This window comes from Cavia porcellus, unplaced genomic scaffold, assembly GCF_034190915.1.
Source record: "Cavia porcellus strain 051 isolate PalLab524CR breed Dunkin Hartley unplaced genomic scaffold, mCavPor4.1 scaffold_11, whole genome shotgun sequence".
Taxonomy (NCBI): Eukaryota; Metazoa; Chordata; class Mammalia; order Rodentia; family Caviidae; genus Cavia; species Cavia porcellus.
In genome coordinates this window covers 11,709,421-11,733,620 of record NW_026947494.1, presented here as the reverse complement: position 1 = coordinate 11,733,620, position 24,200 = coordinate 11,709,421, and the positions used below count along the sequence as shown (strand labels likewise).

At 42.6% G+C, this 24,200-nt stretch overlaps 1 protein-coding gene and 1 pseudogene across 1 annotated transcript in view; one reads left to right on the top strand and one right to left on the bottom strand.

Annotated features, from left to right (window-relative positions):
- The window catches only part of Ankh (ANKH inorganic pyrophosphate transport regulator), a 133,658-nt gene that overhangs the window by 29,866 nt on the left and 79,592 nt on the right, over positions 1-24,200 (top strand). The gene's annotated exons all lie outside the window — the stretch shown is intronic.
- Positions 7,276-24,200, bottom strand: part of LOC106026969 (methionine aminopeptidase 2-like) — a 39,583-nt pseudogene continuing 22,658 nt past the window's right edge.

Sequence of the window (24,200 nt, the reverse complement as noted above, 5' to 3'; positions counted from 1 at the left end):
GTGCAAACTGCAGTTCATGCCCTCAGCCCTACATCTGGACCCCCGTAAGCGTAAGTGTGCCCGTATCCAACGCCCGCCTTTGGGACCTCTCACTTGAGTGTTGCATAGCATCAGTTCAGGAAGAGGTGAGGAGAAGCCTTGTTTTCAGTTGGGGTATCCCGAGAACACCTTTTCACAGTGCACCCCACTTCCACTGTTAACCAGGACCTCAGCAAATAGCAGGCAATCAGTCCCTCATCGTTTCCTTTGATTTTCCAGGGTTCCCAAATTCAAGAACCTTTCTCTGTGGACAGCATTAATTCTCTGGACTTTGCTGTATCTCTTTTTGTATCTTAGGACTCCTGTCCTAAGGTTTATCCATCTTGGGATCTTGCTCACTGGACAGCTGATAACTTGGCAGTTCGATACACTGTATCAAATTTCTCCCTCTCACAGATTATCTTTCATTTCAACACTGGCCCTTCTCAGACCATGGTGCCATGACCTGAAATGATAATCTGATTGACAGCAGTTCCCAACATCCCTAAAGAAGGTGTAGGAGTCGTTTCTTCGAATGGGGAAGAATGTTTCACACACCTCACATTACATCATGTGGGCCCCTATTTCAGCATAGATAGGATCGGGCATGTTAATTATAAACTGTAAAACACATCATCCCATTGTTTTCCAGGCTGTTGCTGAAATGCACAACATGTGCTCATTATTATATTTATTTCTGAGGTGCTGAGGATTAAGCCAGGACTTCATGCACCCTAGGCAAAGGGCTCTACCATTGATCTATGAGCTACATCCCCTACCCTGCAGAGCCTTAACTAAGATAAGCGAGTGCCTACTTTATTCTACTTTGTAAAAAGCACCACAGTAAACTCTGTACAATTAGAGATTGCGTATTACATGACTGGTCAGTGTGGGTACAGATTGCATTTTTTTTCACAATGCAATTCTCAGGGCTTAAGCCATGCAATCAAACCTTCAACAATGTCGAAAATACACCTACGAAGATGCTGCTTGGTCTAGACCAGTGGTGGTGAGCATATGGCACAGGAGCCTCAATGGGCTGTTGGTATCATTGAAAGCTCTGAAGAGTTCTCCATCACTGGTCTAAACTCTAGATACACAATTGGAAAATATTAGTGTATTAGAATAATGCTCTTCCCCTTGTACTGAATTCAAACAGAACTAAAAGAATAAGCTAGGAATAACACTGCCAACTCCAATCCTAGGTTTAAGGTCTGCGTCACTCGGGGGCATTTCTTGTGTGACCATCACTCAGAAGCTTGGACCTTGGCTGCAGTTTTAGTTAACTGGTAACTCTGATTGTCTGTTATAGTGAAAAGAATAAAAAAGTCAAGAACGTTCTTAATTAGTACCAGCAGGTAAGCATTTGGCTTGCTTGATGTAGTCAAAAATTAACTGTGACTTTCTGAAGTATGTGCCATTGTCATTTCTTTACCATCGGTCACTGGGAGAGGCTAGTGATTTGCCTGAGGTCACACCAAGTGGCAGAGCCAGGCCTTGAACTCAGGTTCATTCATTTTTAAGACCCACATACTATGTAGAACAAGAAACATTTATTTTAATAAACCCAAGTTCTTCTTTCTGATTCTCAGTGGTCAGGTTTCTAGAAATAACCCAATCAGATCTTCAGAAGATGAATATGCTGTGCAGTTAGGATTCAGCCTCTACTGGAAAATGTCAAAGTTCTACAAATAATACAGGCTCTGCGATGCGAAAGGAAAAAGTGTCAAATCCCTACTTTATAAATAAACTGCCAAATGCTCGAGAAGGGTGTAGTTGGGCACGTTGCCTGTTCTTGTGGAGCAAATCAACAGGAATGCCTGGCGTGCCATCTCCAGTTCACTTCTGCCAGCCAGTGCCACTGAGCCCGTACATACACATCAGGCGTTCTTGGGAGCCAGCCTTTGAAAACCCTCTCCACAGATGCATGTTAAGTAGAAACAGCTGCTAGGCACGTTTTTCTTGCATTTTTTGTTTTTTCTCCTTTCCTTCCTTCTTACCTTCCTTCTTTCCTCTCTTCCTTTCATAGTTGGTAGTACTGGGGATTGAACTCAGGCTTCCACACTGAACCACATCCTCAGTCCTTAAAAACAATTGTTTTTTTAAAAACAGAGATTCTCTTAAGTCCACAAGTTGCCCAGGCCTGAGTTCAACCTTGCAATCCCGCTGCCCAGCCTGCTAGGGTGCTGTGGTAACAGGCCTGCCCCCACTATGCTGGGCTTCCCTGTGTTTTCTTTAGACAAAGACCTGAGACAGGTGCAAGCTGTCCTTCCTATCCTTGTGATAAATAGAGGATAGAATTCATCAGGAAGGTCAGTGTTTTCATCAGAGTTCATTTTATCATAGTTGAATAGTAATTTCATCCAGGGAAAACATCAACCTAGCCTTTAAAATGACTATTCTCAACAGTAGCAAGTTGGCCTTTTTGTATAATCGAGGAATTATCACCGCGTGATTGCTGATCCTGTAGTGTAGTGTCTGGATTTGAGGAAAAAGACCACTTACCTGTCAGATGGTTGGGGATGAATTAACGTGAGGAAAGCACATGTTTTACACTGGGTAGCACCTCATGAGATGATGCCCTCAGATAGTTGTGGCAGACTGGATACGGACCTATGGATAATTGGTAAGCATGTGTCTTGAAGTGTGTGTAGTGGGGAAAATTGTGAATGGATGTCTTCCTGTATGTTTGAGGCTGCCCTTCAAAGTGACCACTTTTATGCCTGGGCTCACTGGGCAACTGTGTTTTCCTGACACATTTCTGTGTTAGACCCAAAATATATTGCTTATCCTCACCCCCAGGGCTGGCACTGTCTCATGCTGTTTACACATACCTTCTCAGGCCTGAGTAACCCACAGTGGCATGCCCCAAATAGGAAGTAAGGAACACCTGCCCCCATTCCCAGAGAAGGGGCCAAATTAAACACACCCCTGGGCTGTAGGCTGTAGGGGAAGGAAGTGGCTGGGAAGACATTCCCTGTGGCTTGGGATATTTAAACTGTGGGAGTAGAAGTAGGGGGTGACTGTGCTAGTGTGTGTGTGTGTGTGTGTGTGTGTGTGTGTGTGTAGATTTGGGGATACAATTTGACCGTCAACAAATTCCAACTAAGCTAGCAAGAAGATACTTAGAACTCAGAGTTGGAGGGCTCTCTTTCCAAACTGCCTCCCCACTGACCATTTCCTCAAACTATGTCCAGAAAGAAATCTAGTCGACCCCACTGGTAAAGCCCTGATGTCATTCACCACTTCAGGCCCATTGCCCAGCCACTCAGCATTGAGAAGCCACCAGTTGTGCTGATGTTAGCATTCAGAGTCCCGCATCCTGGGGAGCCCTCAGTTCTGGGATGGTAGCTCAACTGGTCTCTCCGAAGGTGCTCTCATAGAATCCTTTCCTCAGTATGTGTCAGTACAGAGGTAGTTAAGTTGTTCCTCTTTTCGTTAAAGGACTATACTAGTCCTCTTTTTCACTATTGCAACAGAAAGCCCAGCAGTCACCACTTGAAGGAGGAGAGGTTTTATTTAACTCACAATTTAGGGGATTCAGTGCATGGTCCAGTGGCTCCAGTTCAGAAACATCATGATGGACTGGCATGAAGGAGGACAGCTGGCCGCCACTATCAGCCAGGAAGGAGAGAGAGAATGGAGGAGCTAGGGAGGGAGGTGCAGCCTCCAGTAGCACACAGCACACCCAGGAACACTCGTCTTCCAACCCGGCCACACCCCCCAGCAGCACATTCAGCTCTGAACTCATCAATGGGTCAGTCCACTGATAAGTACAGCATCCGTAGGATGCAGTCACCTTCCAGAAGGCCAACCACTGGATACTTGAGACTTGTAGACCTGAGACTTGTGCTGCCAAAGTGAGCACAGTGCATGAGACTCAGATGTAAGCCATAACAAGGGCACACTTAGAGATGAAGTGACTGACTTCTGATGAAGAGACTATAATTCCACACAAAGAGTGACCATTTATTCCAAATGCTGAATCTCCATAATGTGATAAATGCAAAAGCACTGAAAGCCATTTTTAAATTGTAATGCAACTTCCTATATTTTTTTACATTAAGATGTAATATTTAATAATTCTATTATTGGTACCCTTCAAAATAGCATTCTTTCAATTTTTGACAAAGTTTTGTGCCCTGTAGTTCGAGAGAACTCTTTCTGTGAAGTACAGGCCCGGGAAACTGATGGCCCAGGAAGCAGTGTCTCAGGTAAAGCTCTTCCCTGGGTGGGAGGTGAGGCAGGTGTGAGCGAAACCCATGTTTCCTCTCAGTGGGTATTTAATAAACCTGTACTAGTCATTTGCAGAGAACAGCGATTCAGTGTGAAGTGGCTTCAGTCCCAATGCGATGGTCTCACTTCCTCCAGAGCTGATGTGCATGGTACGCTCATGTCCCTGCTGAAGCATTTCTGGTTGGGTGACAGATACAGGTGGCACTGTGGTGTCCACCTCAGGAAACCTTAGGGAAGTAACAGGGCACCTTGAGGAAGGGTGAGAGCTGCATGGAACCAGAAGCTCATACATGGCTTAGTTCTATCTGAAAAAATTTAATTCCTATTTGGAGAAATTTTAAAGTCTCTCTAGCAGTCCTGAGCCATTGGATGACAAGAATACGTTCTGAGAAATGTATTCGTAGCCAGTTTCATCAGTAGTATTGTGAACATGGTGTGTACTGACACAAGCCCAGATGGTGTAGCTCCCACACACCTAGACTACATGGTGTAGACCCATGTGGTAAACCTGTGGCATGTGTGCCACTGCGGGCTGTTTGTATCATTAAAAGCTCTAAAAGCTTTGCCATCCTTGCTATAGCGTAATGCTCCACCATCGTATGTGTGATCCATCATTGATCAAAACTATATTATGAGTCTTACAGCAATGTTTGACACATTAGCTGTCATTGTTACTGAAATGTATTTGAGTCATTCCTAAGAGAAGGAAGTAAGGAAAAGCTACAGCTTTGAGTGTGCTGACTGCCAGAGGACAAGAGTTCCTGGGTCTAGATCTCGATCTCTCTCTCGCTGTCTCTCTCTTTCACACACACACACACACACACACACACACACACATTTCCACCTTCCACTGGTTTCATTGCTTCATTACATCAACCACATCCCATTGGCCAGCACTGGTCACATGGCCTCACCAAACTGCAGAGAAGCTGCAGTTTTGCTCTGTGGTTCAGGAAACAGAAGAATGTGAATAGTGGATATAGGGATAAACCAACAGCCAGTCGAGATTTTGACTTCAGTTAATGGTTTCTCTGTGAAGCACAGGCAATTTTTCAATTTAAGAATTTTTGTGAAAATCTCCCTTAGTTGGCATGCAACATGCAAATTTGAGTGTTCATGCAGGAATTCGGCTACGATATCATTTCTGAATAAAATAATGAAAGCTAACATCTGCTGAGAATTTCCTGTGTACCAAAATGCTAAGTACTTTACATACCTGTTTAATCTTATTTGATAAGATGCAATGAATTTATTTAATGCCTGTCATGTCCTTTTGTAAGGCAAGAACCAGAATTACCCACATTTGATGGATGAAGAATCTGAATTGCAGAAAAGCCATCAGTCCAAATAAACAAATATGAGTTGGTGAAGAATCCCAAACAGGATTAACCTGATCAGATCAGTCTTATTCATTGTCCCTTTAATTCATAACCTGACAAAATTTGGTAGTGAACTTAGTTGTCTATTCTCTTTTCTATTTAGAGACCAAATCCAGATGTACTGAAAGAGGCTATTCACTTGACCTCGTATAGCACCCACTAATTTGTGATGAGCTGGGTGGTTTGTCAAGAGAACCTGGTACACATGGGCATGGAGAAACACATATTGCTGTGTACTTTATTACTTGGTTTAATTTATTTGCTAATCAGATGAACCATGTCATCATGTAACCATATTACATAATGTTATAATCATGGCATTATGTAACCATAGTACACTAATCTGCAAAAGCAGCCTTCCTTCACCTCTGCCCTCTTGTTATTCCTTGAATAATCAGTTAGGTCCCTTGCTTGGGTCTATAGTTAGTATTTTAATCACAGACATTAAATGGTCTGCTATCACTAGTATTTGAGCTTTAATGTTTAAGTACATTGTGATAGAGAAAACAGAGATGGCACAGTTCTGTAGATGGGTAGCGTTGAGTCTGATCTTTAGATTAGCCATTTGTTTTCTGAAAAGATTCAGCATGATCAGTTACAGTGGGTCAGCTCGTTACTGACTTTATCACTTCCATAGACTGGGGTCCTGGTGTGGAGCTAAGAACTGTTTGTAAAAGCACTGACGAGCCGAGAGACAAGCAGGTGTCAGAGGGAAGCAGCCCCAGATGTGCAGGGCGTGGAATAGCTGAGTCATTAGAATTTCTGTAAGCCAGCATATCTACTTCAACACTGCAGGCCAAGTCACGAGACAGCTGGGGGATCGCCCAGTTGCTTGTGACCTCTTCTGCCTTTTAAACATCTCGGTGATGGCAGCCAAATAAGGAAAACACCTGTTCCTCAATATTTGCTCTGGTGCCATGTATGTTTTTTGCTTCCCATGCTGCATTGTCTGAGTGGTATAAAAACATGAACATCTGATGATCCCATGTCCTGATCACTTCTAGATCTCCGAGTATTTTCCATTGTGCATTTATATTCTTTATTACATTTGTTCTTCAGAGTAATTTTCAGAGCTCAGCAGAATCCTCACCTTTCTGGGTGTGTGACTAGAGCATGATCTTTGGCAAAGTCATGTTCAAGTCAAGACCCAGGCAGAGAACAGAGATGTCTAAGGCTAACTCCTTGGGCCCCAGCAGTGATAATTTAGTAGAAACTTTGGTTGGTTGATTTTGTTTCTTGTTTCCCAGATCTAAAAATGTTGTTGCTGTTGTTTTTTTAAGAAAGTGGATTCCAGGAAGGTTAAAAAGCAATACCAGAGGACATAGATGCCGAAGCAGATGTAGGCAGAGAATTCAAGTAAGAATATGGCAATATAAATACCCAAAAAGCTTAACTCAGGTGTTCCAAACCAAGCATGTAAGTCATTCCAAATTCCTTGAGCTTTATAGCATTTCTTTGGCAGTGAGGAAATAGTTAACATTTGAAAGTCCTGAAAGCTTTTTCTTTGATTAATTACATCAGATGGTTTGCCTTTGATCAAAATCCAATTATTTTAAATGTGGATAAAAACATTACACAGGTCTTCTGTTAAAGCAGATAACGTTTTGCAAGTTAATACTGGTATGATATATTCCAACAAAGCTTAGAAAGTAAAGATGTTGCTGTGGCTTTGGATGTCCCCTCTGCTGACATCTTTACTGCTCAGACGCTGTAGGACGGTACGGTCGAACTGCGCTGTGCATGCTTCTTTAATGTCACAGACTAGTGGATACAGATCTGCAGTGCCGAAGTCCCAGATTCCTCAGCATGAAGTATTTACTCTTTCCCAGGCAATCGCACCATCTGCGGCAGAAAGCAAACATGCCAAAGTTTTCACTGATGATATTTAAGAAGTGTTTTGTTCTTGAAGTCCTTATTAGCACATGTCCAACATCAAAACTTTTCATGTAACATGAACACCCCACGTCATTGTGAACAACACCTTTTTCGTATGTACTAGCAAAGTTTTCAATGACAGTCACTGCCCCTCCCTACATCCTCCCAATCCTCATCCTCCATACAATTCACAATTTGCGTGGTCTTCCCCACATGTGCTATGCGTGGCCCAATGGAATGCCCATTGAGATTGCGGATCAGCTTCATCTGATGTGTCTCCCCGTGTATTTCTACTTTGCAGAAGTCCACAACTTCCTGGATGGCCTCCACGTCCTTACACAGTCGAACATCAATGCCAGCACACTTTATTCCAGTATTAGGGGCATCTTTCACAGCATCTAATAGCGTGTCATATTTGGGATTAAACATGACATTAAACATACAGTAATCCTTCCACTTATATGTTTCTAAAGTCAGTCTTACAGATAATCATCACACTGCAGCACTGTTGTGTCACCTGCTGTGGGAGTAGTGTGGGCATCACAGTTACTAAGGGGACACCCAGTGAGAAAGGCCAGGTCTGCGTTTAAACCATTCTCTTTTATAAGCTTGCGTGGCTCACAGATTTCTATCATCGTCATCATCATTGCAGCTCATAATGTACTTTCTGCCCTGTCAGTGTGCTTTCTCAGCCCCTTGAGAATCATTTCAGGTCTCTTCATTGGCCTGCTCTGATTCTTTCCTTTCTTCACATGTGGTTCTCCAAGCAGCCGTTCACAGGTCTTGTGTGAGTGGGGACTCACGGTCCTGTCCTTGGGGAACATACCATTGGGACACGGGCCACGTATCAGGACCCTGGGAGGGCCTTTTCCAACTTGTGGTCCTCTCTTTTTCTTCTTTTTTCCATCCGCATCAGCATCAGCATCATCAGTGTCATCTTCACTGTCATCATCTCTCTTTCAGGGCTTCTATTTCCGACTGTTTTGCTCCCTCACCCGTGGAGGCTCCTGATCCTTTACCAGATTCCTGTGCCCTGTAGCAGCTGCTTTATTCTGCTCTCATCTCTTTTTCTTAGCTGCTTCCTCAGCGTGGAGTCAGCCCCCTCTTCCGTCCTCTGGGTCCAGGCTGCAGGTGCCTTGCTGAGGCTGCTGCCTTTAGTAGAAACTTCGGACTTGGAAACTCATTCTTACATACTGGGGGCTCCTTTATAATAGTCACCCCATACATCAGCCATTAAATATCCTCACAAACTCCAGGGCTTGTCATTGTGTTTTGTTTTTTATTATAACATATGTATTCTTATTCCATGGCCTGATACTAAGGATCTTGTTGGATTCGCTGGCCTAATGAGCTGTTGTATTTTAGATTTCATGCCCATGAACGTGCATTAGTGTCTCCTAATTCAAATACAACTTAGTTTTAACATTAAAGAAAAAACTACCTTTAATATCTTTATTCTTGGGGAAAATCACTCAGCTATTCTGGCCATTTGGGCTTGTAGTCCAGTTTTGGTTTTATTTTCGAAACAAGAATAAGTGGGTGTAACAGATAAATCACTTCAAGAGGAGACCTGCTTAAATCTATTCGTTTTCCCAATAAGAATGCTGAGAAAATCCATTTTCAGCACTATTTAATTTTTGTCCTGTTCTTATTGATCAGAATGTTCTTTTCTCCTCTTTCAAGGCAGGCCAATCCTGATGAGAATAGGTGGTTTCCACCTCTGTCATGGAGATGACTTTGTCCCACAGCCCGGCTGTCTGGGTCCCGCGGACTCTTGGGTAGTACAGGATATTCTTGTACACCACCCTCTTGCCCACAGGGTGTCTGCTGCCTGTTTATCGGTCCGCAGCAGCACAGGAAGAAAGGAATGTTTAAATGTGGAAACAACTGCTTATGGGCCAAAGGCTGTGAACTTGGGAGTCGTTTGTGAATTTTGATCTCCAGTTTACTTGACGACATCCACATTTTTTTCTGTCTCCCAGTTATAGAGTTTTTTTGTAAGTGGATCACCCACTCCATGCTTTCTTGCTGTGTAATGTTATGAATTATTCATTTCCACAGTGAATTGTTCATTCTGCTGAAGAGGCCACCTCCTATTTAAAAATTGCTTTTAAGTTATTATTGTTTCTTATATTCTGGGTAATAAATATGCTGGCATTTAAGTGAATCGTAGTTCAAAGCACTTAGGACCAATAAGAAAAAAAGTCATTTTCTTATATTGTAGTATAAAATAAATCAGATTTAAGCTATCTGGCTATCTAGGCAACTGATGCACTGATCTCTCAAAGCTCATACTTTGCCCTTTGCAACAAATATAGTCAATGTCAGATGTGTAGTTGGGTGTTACATTTTATTTAGTGTTATAAAATTACATAGTAGCATAATTAATATCACCAAGATAACCTCAAATTAATGACAGTGTCCCTGGTATTTAATGACAGGTACATAAGTAAAAGAAAAGAGCAAATGTGATTTTCCTATATTTCTTAGATTTGAAATTTATGATCATGAAATTTCAGTTGTTTGTCGGTAGTTTTTACCCAAGAATTGCTTCTGGATACAGACTGTTTGTCATGAAAAATAAAGGCTACTATCTTTTATATATGGTAAAAAAAGATGATGTAACAGAATTGAATCCATATCTGAGCAGATGGCCCTTCGTGGGGTCATTATGTGATTCTGCTGCTGTGCTATTTCTGAAGTGTGAAATCTTCGTTCTGTTCAGATGGCTGGGAAAAATCGCCTCCCCCAAGGAAGTGTCTCAGGCGGCACTGCCCAACAGAAATGGAATTATGAGCCACGTACGAAGTTAAAATAAACAGGTGAAATTAATTTTAGGATATTTTATTTAACCCAGTGTATGCAAAGTACTATCATTTCAAAGTAAATTCAATAAGAATATTGATACAGTTATTCTTCCTTATCTTACCAAGGCTTTGAAGCTCCATGTGTATTACACTCCCAGCACCTCTCAGTGCAGACTCACTGTTTTCCAAATACCAAGCAGTGACACAGGATCAGTGGCTGCTCCTGGAATAGTGCGGGTCTGGTGGTGGCCTCATCAACAGACAGCATGGGTCAGGTGGCCTCGTAAAGGGAAAATCTCAATGGCTTGGCTGCAGCTTTCAATAGGGGGAAAGACAGTGTGTGACATGTCTGTTCATTTGCAGACAAATAAATGCCAGTACCTGCAAAGGAAAATGTTGACAGGAAAGTCTAGAAAATGTATTTCTGGTGTTTATTTGCCCAGGTTGAATGCTGTTCCATGGCAGGGTTGACTTTATTTCCATGGGAAAAGAAAAGAAAAAGAAACCTCAAATTGCATGCTAGTCATTTCCTCAAGGGAATTAAAAATCCACATCAGAGCACCTTAATGTAAAGGAGTCCTTTTTCCACACATTTATCTGGGTCCCCTGCTGCCATGGCCACATAGATGGGATGCGGTTAGAGATTAAAGACTCTAGTTACAGTCGTATGGCTCTCTGTAATTGTCAGATTACTTTTTGGCTAACGGGTGTTTTGAATGTATCAAGCTTTTCCCTCTGAAAATGTGGAGGTTCCGCTTAAACATATGTGAAAAGTTTATGGTTTGATTTAGTAATGGTCGGTGGAGAATCGCACTTTAATGCCACTTTGAATGTTTCAAAGCCCTCACAAGTATGTGTGGTAATTACCCAAGACAGTTAGGACGAACTCATACCAGAACTGCCACAGAACTGCCTTTGTCTGTTCAGGTTTTCCTCCCTGGTGCTTTTCTGGAATAGAGAGGCTATTTTCTATCATTTTATTTTCAGAGTAAAAAAAGCTGTGAGTACAATTCTAAGTGACGCAATAACAAACTGCTGTCTTCCTGGCCAGTTAAAAAGGTTGTTGTCAACCAGATGGTCCTGGCTTTGAAGAAGATACAATTGTTGAGTCTATTACTGTTGATTGGAGCTGGAGGTTTTGCTAAATAGATTATTACTCCAAAGGGATTAGAGGTGTGTGCTTGGAATTAACTTGAAACATGTCTACAAAACCACACATCTATCATCCATATGATGTCAGGCTTTTCGTAAGGCCTTGTTTTTTAAGCTTCATAATTTACACTTGTTTTGTAGTAGTCATTTAGAATGAGTCTCTCCTTGACCAAACTTCAGTAAGGCTCCTTTTGTCTTCTCCCTATTGGCCTTCAAAGGAAGCCTGCCAAGACTCCGGTTAGTGAGAATCCTTTTACCTTTGGTAGCTTACCACTCTGGGTATCTGATCAAGTTCTCTATCTTTTGAATAAGACCCTTGGGTTGCCTTCAGCAAGAATTCCTTACCACTGATTTCACCGCTTAGTAGTTTTCCATTCTCTGATCCTTCACTTCTTTGGTTGACTATAAACCTCCTTACTTTTTTACTCAGGGTTAAGTTCCGTATCTTTAACCTGTCGTGATTGTATTGACCTTTATTGCAGTATTCCCTAATAAAGTGATCCTTGATTTTTTTTTTATTTTAAAGAAAATAAAACAGAATAAAACTAATCAGAACAGAACAATGAAAGCACTGCAGGACTTTAAAACCAGATAACAGAAAATCAACAATAGCTACCATAATACATCCCGTTATCTTCAAAATAGCTGCCCATACCATCAGACACAGTAAAATCTAGCAAAACAAGATAGAAAAAACCAAACTAACAAAATTGTGAAAACAATACAGGAATTCAAACACGGTAACAAGAAATTAACAGTGGTTACCACCTTCCTTTCTTAGACATTTCCTTCCCTATCACTTTAATAATATCTGTTGTACATTTTGGATCCCACTGACACTTTCAGGTTTTTATGCTAGGAAATAACATGAGGTTCACCCATATGAGTCTGAACCATTTCACCCATGAGCATGATCTCAAGTTGCATCCATTTACCTACAAGAACCTTGAGATTGTCCTTCATAGCTGAGTAGCTTTCCATTGAATGAAAATGTCATTTTTCTTATCCATTCTGTGGTTGATGGTCAGGTTACCTCTGCCTTTTTCTGGCTTCCTTTCACATGGGAACAATTGTTTTCTCTTTGACCTTCAGTCTGTGAATTTCCTTTTGAGTTAAATGTGTTTCTTGAATGCAGCATACTAGTGAATCTTGTTTCTTGATCCACTTCTTATTGGTGAATTGAGCCATCTACATTAATGGTTACAACCCACAGGCGCTGGCTCATCTATGCCATACTAGCCTCCTACTGTTGGCCCCCCACTTTTCCCTTTTGTTCAGTTGCCTACCCTGTCTGGTGATCCCCCTCTGCTGCTGCTCCTAGAACCGTGATCTTCTTTATCTCTCTCTAGAATACCCTTCAGCACTCTTTGTAGGGTTAGTTTGGTTGTCATGAATTCCTTCAGTTGTTTTATGTCATGGAAGTATCTTATTTCTCCATTAATTTTGAAAGATAGTTTTGCAGGGTACATCAGTCTGGGTTGGAAGTTGTTTTAAAAAGGATTTGAAATACTTCACTCCAAGCTCTTGACCTGATGGTTTGTTTTGAGAAGTCTGCCATGATTCTGATGGGTTTTCCTTTATAGGTGATCTGTTTCTTTTCTTTAACAGCTTTTAATATTCTGTTCTTATGATGAATTTCTGAGATCTTGATTATTATATGTCTGGGTATAGATTTGTTTTGTTTATGGCTTACTTATTTGTATGCCAGGTCCTTTTCCCATGTTCGGGAAGTTTTCTGCTGTTACTTCTGTAAATAGTCTTTTTATGTCATTTGTGTTGATTCCTGCTTTTTCGCTGACATCACTCTTAAATTTTTTTTCTTTCCATTGTCTTGCAACCATTGAATTGTTATTTCCTGTTTCCTTGTTGTTTTTAAGAGATCTTTTCTTTCATGATCTCTAGCTGCAATCCTGTCTTCAAGGTCTAAAAGTCTATCTTCAGTCTCTTTCAAGGGGTTTCGCCAGTTTTTGATGGAATTTTTAATTTCCTGGATCTCTCTTTGAATCTGTTTCATGCATTGTCATGCATTGTCACCTCCCTATTCAAGGTTTCCATCATTTTCCTTTGCTCCTCTCTCTTATGTGTGTGTCTTTTTTAGATATGCTCAGCAATTCTTTCATTACGTTAGCGGTTTCTTTTTTCACCTGAGACATTATTTTGGGTCTGATTACTTTTACAGCGTCATGAAGTTGTTACTTCAGTTGCTAACCTCTCAGACATTTCAGGGGTGTGACTTCTGTTCTCTTCCATTGGGCTGGAGGTCTGAGACCGCCTTTTACTCTTTTGTCTTGACATTTTCCTGGGTTTCTCACAACAAGCCAGTTGTGGGTCCCCAGCACTTGCATATTGGCTGCCCCTCCTCAGTGTAGAGAAATGGGCCAGGCGCTTGTCCTTGACCTTTTAACAAGTGTCAAAAGAACTTCTTTTTAACAAAATGGTGGCCCATATATTGCACAGAATGTTCATATGTTAAAGCTTCAGAACAGTTTTATTATAAAACAAGTATTACACTCGATCTTAGCCAAAAGGCCAAGAATCAGCAAGGACAGTTTTATTGTAGAAAGATACATAAGAAGTTCTTATTTCATCCCATTCAAGAGACCAAAAAATACTACCTCAACTGGCTAATATAAATTCTGTAGTTCAGCTGGCGTGTTGGCACATGCCTAAAGTCCTAGCACTCAGAAGGCTGAGGCACAAAGATCACCATGAGTTTGAGGCCAGCCTGGGTTACAAAGTTCAGGGCCAATCTGGACTACATAGTGAGATCCTGTCTCAAAAACTATATAAAACAATAAGAACTCCCAAATTGAAGCTCATACTTAGAAAATTCATTGTTTATTATGTAGGCATTTTTATTATACCTACAATGAAAGTATAAAATATTCTAAATTATTTATTTATAAACTTATGAGTGTCCCTAGTCTCAATCTTATGGAATGTTCATATTTTGATTTAGAATGGTCAATGGAAAAATGGCACATTTCTAAGGAAATAAGATGTTCTTAACTCACACTATGGTGTTTGGCCCAAAATATGTGGGCAAGTATTACCCACTGACGCTGTATACTGAATTGCAAAGGTTGTTAGAGCTTAGGCTTAATGTATTTTAATCCACTTGTAGGAAATCAGTGGGAGTTTTCATGGAAAGCAGCTTTCTGTGGCAGAAATAAACCTCCCGAAGTGAAGGTGATTTAGAATTACATTGTGAGCTCACTGAACAAACAGTTTGACTGCCAAGGAGGCTTCTGCTATAAATGTTGGGAGAGCATATTTCATTGGAAATTCCAGGCTCTTGCTGGAGATTTTCATGACCACATGATAGCAATATAGTCCTAGATAGACAACAACACATAGACTGGTATGCCAGCCAATTCCCTGCCCAAATGTCTTCCAAGTTAGGCAAATGAAATTGGCCAAAGGAGCAGGATAATATGTAGTTGCAGGATTTGCTGTCTCTGAAGATGGTTATGGGGACTCTCAGAGAGCTACTTTTCAAGACTGTCTCTCTTCTTTCTGGACTTGGGATGCTGTGTCCACTGCCGACAGGTGAGGAATTAACTCACACTGGTATCTGCTTAGCAGTGCCCTACATGGAGATGAGCCTTTAGTGTCTTATGGTGAAACCACTTTCAGTTTTTACATTTAACCCTCAATAAATTCCTGTGCAATTACTTTTAGCATAGAGTATTTCATAATTTAAGAAAATTAGGTCTTTCTGAAAGCAGAACTTCAGTTTAAGTTGTAGGTTAAAGCCTTTGCCTAAGACATCCTCTATGAAGTGCATTCTGAGCCTATTTCAGAATGTCACAGTCCAGAGTCCTTTCAATGAGGCTTTTTATTCTTTCTGAAAGAATCAAGGGCAGAATTGCTACATTTCCATTAGGAAAGTGGCAGTTTGAGACTAGGATCATTTGGACGCCACCTTGCCCCGTGCATTTACGTGAGTGTGATTCTTTTTCTCTGCTCCTATCTTATTTTTAAAAAAGGAAAAAAAGATGGAGCAGTGCCAGGAGGGAGAAAACGGGGGAATGGAGACCAATTTTCTGCCTGCTGGTTCTGCTGGGAATAATAAAGACTTAAATACAGAGGTAGTCAAACCCTAGGCTTCCATGGAAAGAGGAAAAAGGAAAGATTTCATCAGAAGCAAAATGAATTACAATTATGTATTAGAGCAGACTCATAAGGTAGATAGAATGCTGCTAGCTGTTGTTTTCTTAAAATGTCCTTCTTTTGTATCAGCTTTTCCATCGGAAAGCTCTTGTAACAGACTCATCTTTTACAGTGACAGTATGGGTGGACACCTCTGTCTGGGTGCATCTGGTCTCTGCTGAGTGCTGATGGTACAGGTTATGTAGCCAGTGTCTGAGACACTGGGGTCACTGGAAAATGGTTTTCTACACAGAGTACCTTGCGGGGAAAGCAATCTTTTGTTTCTTCATACTCAGGAACCTAGACGTAGAAAGTGACAGCAGGTGTCACATGTTATCTTCTGTGTAGGATTAAATATGGTGGAAGGCTGAGGAGGAAGGAGAAGCTGGCCTGACCATCTCTGAGAATCCGAAAGTGCCTAATGGAGAAGATCAATTTCACATGACACATATAGTCTCACAGTGGTAGTTTAGGAATGTGCTCTAGCTTCTTAAATTCTCTTCTGGTCTTTGTTCATTCTTTCATTCCTTCTCTGCTGTTTTTCTTTAGATCTTCTATTTCACTGGTTTCCATTCAGGTTCTGTGTCACCTGTGGAAACGCGGCTCCATGAGGGAGCACTGTCCCTAATCAGACGGCCTGTGACACCCGACCCTTCCAGGGCGGAAGAACCTGGTAGCACAGAGAGCCAAACAGAAGCAGCGAGCTTAGAGGCATCATTTCTGCCCTGCAGTGTCCGATCCTAGGCTCTTGCACAGTACACCCTTTCTCTCTCCCCATTTGGCAAAAACAACAGAAAAAGCAGTGCTCTTGTCGAAAGGAATAAAGCATTTTATCCAGGGAAACATTTGAATTTGGAGAACACCATGCCACAGAATGGTCAGAGCAGATTTTATATTACATCTTAACTGAAGGAGTGTATTGCGCAGAAATTTACAGCACATATGCATTTAAAGATCCTCAGTCAGGAAAAAGCATGCAGTCCAGCCTGCGGCCCTCGCTCATCACACGTCCCTGCGGGATGGTTTGCTTGCGCCACCTTGCGTGTCGACTGAAGCTTGTGGCAAGCCCTGCAGTGTCAGCGCTCCTCCTCTTTGGTGGAAAATTTGCAGAAGCCCCTCTTGGGGCCTGACCGGTCTAGAGGCTGCCGAGGATTTGGGAATATTGCAAGAAAGGTGGATGAAACATATGGGCTTCTTGAGAATATTGACACTTGGGTGGAAACTTCTCATGATAGAGTAGAACCAGAGACACAAGTTATCACCAAGGCTTTTACCTCCATTCTCTTCCTCTCGTGCCAGGGCTCTGGTCCTTTCTCACGCCTTAGGTCACTGCTGCCACAGTAGATTCCAGAGTGAGAACTTTGTGACAAAATAATCACCAGCGCAGCTATTTGAGAGCTAAACTTGCTCCTCTCCCATCCCATCGGGTTCAAGCCAAGTCTCCTTCTGCTTGTGTCTCCGGAAACTTAGTCCCAGAGCAGTTACTTACAAAGGTAACACACTCAGTTTGGGCCGATGCCAAAGTAGAAATGTCTCCCTCCCCAAGACAAAGTCCCCTTTCTCCAGGCACTTTTAAGTCAACAAAATAAAATGCTTTGCCTTTAGGAAAACACAGAAATCCTGCATACTGTGCTTTTCACATTAGAATAATAACAGGGGATGTTTCTTAGGTCAAGAATTCTTTCCAGTTGATCTGCAGAGCTTTTCAACCTGAAATCCAAAGATACTCTCAGCCGGAAACCAGATTGGGCAGACTCGTGAGTGCTGATGTGCAAACTGAAGAGCTGAGGGCCTGGGGCCCCAAGTCGACCTTCTTAGCCTTATGGGGTGCATGACTGGTCCATTGGCCAGAGCCCTCGGTCTTTGCCCTAAGAGTGACCAGTCTCAGCCAGGCAAGATTCAGAATCCTTTTCAATCTGAGTTTAGTAGGGCAGTCTGCTGTCCATAGCCACAGATTTTCCAAACTGTACAGGACAGCAACCATTTGCATAGCATTTGGATGGTTTTAGGGGCTATCAGTAACATGGAACTGATTTGAAGTAAATTACATGCAGACACTGCCATTTTCTATAAGGGGCTGAGAACCTACAGATTTCATTATTGGGGTTTCATTATTCCTGTCTGGTTCCTGCCTTTGCCAGCATCTCTGTGCTCTTGGTCCTTGTGTCTCTGCTCTGTAGCCCCAGTGCTGCATATACATGTGGCTTCCCCTTGCCTGCTTGTCTGGAGGAGGCTTGGCGGCGGTTATTATCTGGTAAAGAATACTCTCTGATAGGGGCTGATGAGCGCTTCATTCTCTGTAAAAACTGTCTCAGGCACAGACGTCAAAGAACTGGCACATTGCTAGGGAAAGGTGGGGACCGTGGGCTCCCTGAAAATCATTGCAGACTCCAGACCTTCATGCTTGCTTAATGATCGATGGGGAGAGGGACGTGGAAGCAGCTAGTGCTGCATGTGACAAGAAGGCTGTCAGCAGCTGCAAGCGCTGGCTGTGAGTTTGCCAGACACACAGGCGTGGACACACACACACACACACACACACACAGGGTGAACTGGGCTGGGCATAACCACTGTGCACGTTGGATTTGTGGGGAGACATCCTTTTAGTGACAGCACAATAAACATCAGTATTTAAATGTTCAAAGGACATTCAACCCAGGAGAGAAAATGCAGTCTCTCTGGAAAATCTCAGCCCAGAGGCCTGCATCAGCCCAGTGGGTGTCATTAGGTAGGAGAGACTGACCCTAAAACAAAACGCGCCTTTATTTGCCGGGCATGGTAGCACACACCAGTAATCTCAGTACTTGGAAGGTGAGACAGGGAGATCATAGAATTGAAGGCCAGCCAAGCTACATAGCTCAAGGCCAAACTGAACCACAGAATGAGACCCTGTCTTTTAAAAATAGAGAAAATGAGAGATATAGATATAGATATAGATATAGATATAGATATAGATATAGATATAGATACACTCCTTTCCTAGAAAACCACAAAGCTGGATATATTGTGTACAGCTTATCCCTATAGCACTAGGGAGTTTCCAGAAGGCCATGTGATATGTTTGCAAGGACAGAAATGAGATACTGGAATACAAGAGCATATTTCCAGGGTTAGGGCTCTGGGATACACATGCTAAAACTCTATGAAATACTTCAGTCCTGTTGGTAAATATGGACAGAGTCAAAAAAAAATTAGGCTTTGTTTAGTAAATACAGCCATCCTGAGACTAGGAATTCCCCATGCACTGTGAAATCTGAAGAAAGTGAAGTTTCCTTTACAGAAAGGAAAGAGAACAAGCTGAGTTGCATGACTGTTAGTGAACCCAGTATCTTCAGGAGGGGTGGAGGTGGGCCGTGTGTGCTGTCCAGATAGATTCTTAGATGGGTGGTGCAGATGGACCCTCGAATTTGAATCAAAGGCTGCTGTAAGGTTTCATAGACAGATTGCACTGGACTGGAAAAATAGGATCTGCCTTAATCCATCCACTTTGGAACCCATTCGTTTATGTTTTTAGATACCTGCCAGCACACAGAATGTACCCACGCACACACACACACACACACACACACACACACACACACACCCTAGCCTCTGATCGAGTGGAAGGCACAAACCTGATGTCCAAGTGACTGTAAGACACTGAGAAAGGCATAATTGGCTCTGGTATGAGCAATGGGAACTCTGTCTCGTGGACTTTCCCCTTAAAGAAGGAGTGGGGCTCGGGCAAAGCAGACAGCAGGAGGGAGGTCACTCAGCCCAAGGAACTGTGAGAGCCTGGGAGGGGACAGCGGCTGGTGGGAAGCCCTGGCCTGCGGAGTTGATGGGGGCAATCGGAAGTGGGAGACAACATGGACATGGCATGGATCGCCCAGGCCGGGGGTTGTGTTGTGGGTGGGCGGAGTCCTCTGTGAGTTCTGGAGACGGAAGTAGCATGGTCCTGTCTGTGTTTTAAGTAGACAGTGCTGGGTGGTGTAAAACAAAAGGAGAGCTGAGACACTGACAGATACAGATGAGACCCTGTCCCTGTGATGCTAGATTCTGAGAGACGCAAGCCTTGGTGGTCATTGGTGGACACATTCACATCTTCTTCCCTTGACACTGGGGTTTTCCTCACAGAACAACACAGCCGAGGACACTGTCAGACTTCTGGGTTTTTGCTTGGGCGAGGGAGTTGAGATAGGAGTCTCACTGTGTTGCCTTGAACTTGGGCTCAAGCAATCCTTCTGCCTCAGCCTGCTCTGTATCTGGGACTCCAGGCAGGCACCCGGTACCAAGCCTGGCCATTACACATTTTAATTTGTTTTCTTCCTTTTTTCCTGTGACTCCTCTGAATTTACATCATGGCCAGAAATAACTCTTTTAATAGTCACCTGAGTTTAACATTTCCCTAGGAAATTCAGGTGACAGCTCACAATACTATTGTGCATGGTTTTCGCCAGAATTATTTATGGATGTGCTCCTTTTCTATTGACCTATTTTATCCGTAGACCTACTCTTTATCTATAGGTCTATTTTTAACACCACCCTGTATTGCCCTAAAACTTCTACATGCGCTGAGAAACGGGCTACACTAGCTAGACTCTATTCAGCTCTACATAAATATGACCTAAATGAGTACGCTCAGTACCACGGGCCCAACACCTGCTTGTTCGGCCACAGTGGGTGGCTTGTATTCACACGGGTTTATTGCATGTCTGCTCCTGAAAAACCATCAATTACTCAAGGGCAAGGACTGTTATTTATTCATCTTTTAGTTTTCCTCATGTTGAATAAAGTCCTTGTACACTTACTAAAGCCATGCAGAGAGGAGCACCCATCGGGACCGTGGTTGGAGGTATCAAGATGATCTCGGTAGGACAGAGAGCAGCCCACCCCCACATTTGATCTGTGGGAGTCTAGAATCTGCAGCTGAGGGAGGAGTCAGAGGGAAACCCAAGCCCAGCCCGGGCATCTCAGCAACTCAGCAAGAACCTGTCTCAAAGTTTTAAAATTCTTAAAATGGGGTTGGGAACGTAGCTTAGTCCCAAAGGTCATGAGTTTAGTCCTCAGTGTCACCAAAGGCATGGACAGGTTGGGGAGCCTAATAAAGTGTGGTCAAGAAGAGCATTTCTGTAACCCAGCAGCCAGAGAACTGCTTGTTCCATGTGTCAGAGGGTGGAGTCTGCAGTGCCCCAGGCAGTCTGTGTCCAGGCTGGAAGCACCATCAGACCAGAGGACCAGACGGAGCAGGCAGTGGAAGAAAGCAGGTTTCTTAAGTTTGGGCCCCATTGGAAACGTTTGCTCCAAATTTGGGACTCAATTTACTTGTATTTTGGTAAAAAAAAAAAAATTGCAAGCCTGGATTTTTCATTTTAAGTTAAGGAAAACATTAACTATGGCTGAGGCAGGAGTAACTAGTATAGAGTTTGAGATAAGCCTGGGCTACAAAGTGAGCTAAAGGCCAGCCTGACCTACTTAGTGATAACCTACCTCAAAAAAAAAAAAGTCTGAAATTACCTGGGCAATTTTCAAACTGTGTGAAATTCTTTCTTTCTTTCTTTCTTTCTTTCTTTCTTTCTTTCTTTCTTTTTAAGGCAAATGCTGTTAATAGAAGCAACTCCCTTTACGGTCAAATAACTAAAGGTATTGGTGCAAGAGTTTTATAGAGGGAAATAAACAGGAAAGAATGGCCAGTTCCTTAAAGTGAATTCGAAAATGTAATATTTTTAATATTCAAACTTAATTAAAAAAAAAGTACGTCCAATGAGTCGCAATAGTGCCTGGTCTCTTTAGGCCTTGAAGGTTTAAGAATAGAAGAGGAAATTGAACTGCGATGGATTCTATTGAGCAAGGACTCCATGAAAAACCAAGGCCAAGTCTCAGCCTCAGGGCCTGGCTGCTGTGGCTCATTTGGTTGTTTAACTTGGAAAAGGATTAGTAGCCCTCAGCACACAGGAACTGGGGAACAAGTAGGAAAGTTTCTCTTTGGTTAGACCCTAGACCCTAGGGACTACCCTCCGAGGAGGTTTCTTCTGAATCCAAAATGTGCTAAAATGTTAGCGACTAACATTTCAGTGCATTGAAAACAATCAAAGTTTCAGTATCCCTTTGTTGTGTTATCACACAAGATTAATTGTTTGCTTGCATTTGAGGACAATATGTGACATAATCAGAATGCTCTTAAACTGTTAGTTCCAACAGCACACACCCACAAGGCTATTCAAAAGGATCTCCAGAATACTGGGGTTTTTATGAGCTGAAACCAGCAACCCTGCCTCCCACCAATCAGGCTTCCTGTGGAAAGTGTGGTGTTTCTGACCAGCCAATGAACTGAGAGAAGAATCTCAATACTGCCTGAGGTTCTGGGCTGTACTTTATCCATCAGCCCTGTCCTTTGTGTCTCTTCTGTTGTGTGGAGACAGATAATGAAGTGGCTGAATTTGTTTCACTGGCAGAGTGGAGACTTTTGAAACCCAAGTGACTGTTTGGTTTTCCAGCCACCAAAAGTGTTCGGAATGCAGTACTCTGCTCGGAGCAATAAGGTTAACTTATTTAGGAGGTTGTGTGGGCTGCACCGGCAGGATCATGATCTCTGCTTGCACAAACATGATTTATCCTTTACTTTTTATAGTCCATTTATTTCCCACCTACCTTCCTCACCCCGCGGTGCCCTAATGAAATCATAAATCTCTGTAAAATGGTATTTTGTCTCCATGGAAATAGAGGCATTGAATCTGGAATTTTATGAATGCGCTGTGCCATCCAGTAGTCTAGGTAAAGAAGAGAAAAGAACGCGACCTTGGCAATGGTTTGCAAGTTTCGATCTCATCTTACGTCTCTTTCACTCTTACAGGCTTTTAAATTTAGAAGCAAAAAGTCCATCCTGGAATAATAAGTCAGAGAGCCCGGGACAAGCAATGACTTCTGAGAGGACAGAAAATAGAAGTGAGACATGTGACTGTCGCCTTGGTTATTTTGAATGCTGGGAGGGGGGGGAACCCTCAAACCTAAAATTGCTGGGATAAAGATCCAGGCATTAAATTTATGGTGACTGTCACTGGGCACTGCATTTGGAGTACTCAAAGTTCAAAATCAGTGAAAGTTAATTCGGAACTTAATGCCACCATGCACAAACAGGCTTCTTGTTATTGTACTTGGTTTGACAAAGTCAGTGGTCTTCATACTTTCATAAAAGCGTTGTTATTTTCTGTTTGGATGAAATTCAGAATTGCGACTTGGTCCTTCCCTCCCTTAGACGGCCTCGGAAACTGTTAGAGGTACATAGTACCTGAGAGGTCTGAGCAGGAGGCTCTGGAGCAACCAGGGCATGAAAACAAAGTGTGTCTGTGGCTTGAATTCAGCTGGCATCCAAGAGCTGACTTCCTGTGTAGGCTCCTTTGTGAACAAAATCCTCATTTCAAATCTGCATTCTGTTTTGGCCTCAGGAGCCCGTTGCCCACTTTGGGGTCACACTGAAACCAGATTGACTCAGAAGGATCCCTCCGATTGAGTCATCACCCCACTTCCTGAACAGCCTGAGTTTTCTTTGGAGGTCTCTTTCCTATTCAAGTGGCCTCTGTACTTTACCTGAAGGGACCGGAAACTCGGAAAGATGAGAATCGAACATTTGCAGGTCGTGTTTGCATCTGCATTTGATACTTGCAGGAAGGCATCGTTCCATACCATGAGCAGTTTGTATTAAGGAGAAGTAAACATCTGGGGGAAGGAGAAAACCAGAGCTTCCTATTAAGATGTAGACACATCTAATTAAAGCATTTAAACACTCCCCCAAATGTGCGCTTCGCTGGCACATAACCTCTCTGTAGGGAGACACAGTGCCATTCAGAGATTTGTAATCAGACACAGGTGTAGAAAGATGTACCTATAAAAACAGAGTATATTTTAGTCAGTTTCCCTTCTCACACCTGGCTTCGGTTAAGGATTGGTACCTAAGGAAACAATACTCAAGGAATATTGTAACCCAGAAGTCCTCACAAACTTACGGGGTTTCATACATAGCAGAGCAGGGAGCATCATGGCAGACCACACAGGAACCAGTAGCTGTGACAGCGTGGCCATGACTCTTGGTAGTAACTGACTGTATCCCTGGACAAGAAGGAAGAGACAGGAAACACGTCCTCATGTGGCATAAAAAATAAAAACAAGAACTTTTTTCTTTGTTAGTACAACTATATTTACCAAATTTAGGACAAGCAATATTGTTCAGAATGTGGAGAATTCATTTGAAACCTCGAGTGACACAGGCTTTCTGAAGTAGAGAAGTCTCCCATGTAAAGCTGTGGCATCCCATATTGCTCAAGGGGCATCGCCCTCTCTTGCTAACTTGATCAAGGATCAGTCCCAGGATACACTGTGACTTTTCCTAGCATTTCTTTTTCCCACTTCCAAGAGGTCTCAAGAGGAGACTTAAACTGATGATGCCCCAGGGCGGATCACATCTAAGGGAAGAGAAGGGCTGCTGCCATCCAGGTCCAGTCCCGTTCCACAGCACACACAGGAAGTCACTACAATTTTACAATAACCTGATAAATTATTTTTAGTGTTTTATACTCTGTATTGTATAGTAAACCTTCATTCTATT